Source organism: Anopheles aquasalis, chromosome 3 (genome assembly GCF_943734665.1).
Source record: "Anopheles aquasalis chromosome 3, idAnoAquaMG_Q_19, whole genome shotgun sequence".
NCBI lineage: Eukaryota > Metazoa > Arthropoda > Insecta > Diptera > Culicidae > Anopheles > Anopheles aquasalis.
In genome coordinates this window covers 56,461,049-56,463,548 of record NC_064878.1, presented here as the reverse complement: position 1 = coordinate 56,463,548, position 2,500 = coordinate 56,461,049, and the positions used below count along the sequence as shown (strand labels likewise).

Here is a 2,500-nt window from a genome sequence, read left to right as displayed (position 1 = left end):
GTGCCAACGACAACGAAGACGATGACGACGACGACGACGACGATCGTCGGTCGAACAGAAGAACACTCTGCAAACCACCAACCGCGATCCCCCTGGGTGCGATCGATCGTCTCTGTCGACTGTAAACAACAATGAGCGCCTGGGGAGACTCGAAGAAGCGAAGGCCATACATTCCTCTGTACCGGCTAGAATCTCTTTCTTCCGAAACGGATCGGCGCATCCTTCCCCCTTCATTCCCCCCCCCCCCCCCCGGGTACTCGTTCAAAATTGTGTTTTTTTTTGCTGCGTTCCGAACTTCTCCTCCGTTCCGTTTGGATGGCGAGCAGTGACGGTTGCGGACAACAAATTACCGGACGATTCGTTTGGTCGATTGTTGCGGTTTGGTTCTGTTCGGTTCGGTTCGGTTCGGTTCGGGCCATTCAAATGGATGTATTGCCGTAAGCACAACGGAAAACACAGACGGTTTGAAGAATGTATCCTAGTGACGACGATGTGCAATATCCGCTTGACCGCGTTCTCGACCATGACGTCGATCACGCGTCAGACGATCGAAAGAGAGAGAGGATTCTAGCGGCCTGAAGCATCACAAATCATCTCAAACAATCGCACTAGCTAGCGATCACAATAGCGGGGTTCTGCGGAGCTCGATCATTGCAGTTTAAGGCACTGCTGTGCGATGCTATAAACTGTTCCACCCAACCCCCACAAAACTCTCACTTTCTCACACCCGGAGTGGGAGGATCGGACGCTCTGAAGGCCCTTTTCCCACCTGCTTATACGATCGCGAAAATTGAAACTCGAAATTGCATCGATTTCCTTCGTCTCTCGTTGCGATTCGGCATCGCTCTCGCAATCCGGCATTGTAACGGCCACCGAATGCTGCTGCGCAGACCACGGGCACAGGCACAGGCACCGGCACAGGCCCTGGCACCGGCAGGTTTCTCTTTTTTGCGTTGTTTATTCATCAAAAATGATGGCAATTAATTCAACGATTTAATCACTCGAGCGACTCCGCTCGGTCTCTCGGGGCTCGAAACTTTGCGCCAGCGTCTCGTTATAAGCCGAGCGCGGCCGCGAAGCCGCCCACCGAACGCACAGAGAGAGAGAGAGAGAGAGCGATGTTGTGGATCCGAGATGCGCCTTAAGTGCGCCACATTATGATGCTGCGAACGTCGAACGTCCGCGATCGTGGGGATGAATGGATCTACTTGGCTCGCTTTCTTGGCCTGGTGGCGGGGGAGGGCGGTGATGATGGGTTGGCCGTCGATGGATGGATGGGATGGGTTGAAATTATCTAATCAATTTGGGGGCTGCTTTCCACTTTCGAACTCGGCTGCGCGGCCCTCCGTTGTGTTTTGCTCAGTGTTTCTATAATTAAAAAACAAATGCTGAGAAGAAGACCGCCCGGAGGGGGGGGGGGGAGGAACAAGGCGTCAGATGAGCCCCGTTCTCTCGCCCCCGGTCTAAGTAGCAATAAACGGCATTTTCCGGCCGACCATGGCCAACCGGCAGATCGCATCGGATCGGATCGGATCTACTTTCACGCCGTCCAATCCTTAGCACGCTGTACGACTGATCTCGTCGAAAGGTGGTGATCATGATCCGCGGGGAAAGCAACAGCACCGGTGTCTCAGTGCTGCCCGGTGGTTCTGCCTCCGGCGAACGGCGGTTGAAATTAATCGTCACCCACGCATTTGTTTTGATTTCTTTCGCACGAGCACGCGGCCACTGTTGTTTATCTGAAATTCTATCGCCAAAACAGCAGCGCCACCGTTGTTGGGTTGGGTTTCGATGTGTAGCACAACGCGAACGGGCGATACCGTTACCCGGATTCTCACAGACAAGCCACTAATTGATCGTCTCTTCGTAGGAGGTGGAGGAGGAGCGGGTTTGTGCAGAGCCAAGGGAAAGATGCAGACCTCCTCCTTCACTGATGCTGACCCCTGAGTGTGACCTGCGAACGGAGACGCCGGCAGCAGTGCCGTGCTGTTGTGGTTGTCCTAGATTTGTGATGACTCTCTTCAACCAACTAGTGCTAAAGGGGCAATGGAAAATGTGAAGGAAAACCGTTCCTTCTTTCTGGTTTCTGGTCACAGAAGGAGAAAGAGAGCGACCGAGAATCGGAACGGGGCTTATATTGTTTTGCACTTTTGTCGAAAAGTTTGTCCTCTTTCGCTGCTACAACATCTTCGGCAAAACGACGGGGTCTGTGGGTGTGGGAAAATGAGCTTGTGTTTGGGAGCGAGTGCGCATTCGGTGTCAAAAGACTCCATCCGCATCCAACCACCCACCCACCCACCCTGGCCACGATGCCATTGCGCGACACGGGAAAACCGGATCGGGAAAACTGTGGCACAACACGGAATAAACTTTTTTGCGTTTCCTGTGCCGCATCGTCGTCGGATCCACGTTCGGTTCGGTTTTGGTTGGGCTCCTTTGGCCCTGGGGTTTGTGCCTGCTTTCGAGTTCTCCATCGATCGTTCATCATCGTTTTGTGGGC

At 53.6% G+C, this 2,500-nt stretch overlaps 1 protein-coding gene across 3 annotated transcripts in view; it reads left to right on the top strand.

The window, feature by feature from the left end:
• The window catches only part of LOC126578345 (triple functional domain protein), a 55,240-nt gene that overhangs the window by 11,435 nt on the left and 41,305 nt on the right, over positions 1 to 2,500 (top strand). The window lies entirely within an intron of this gene.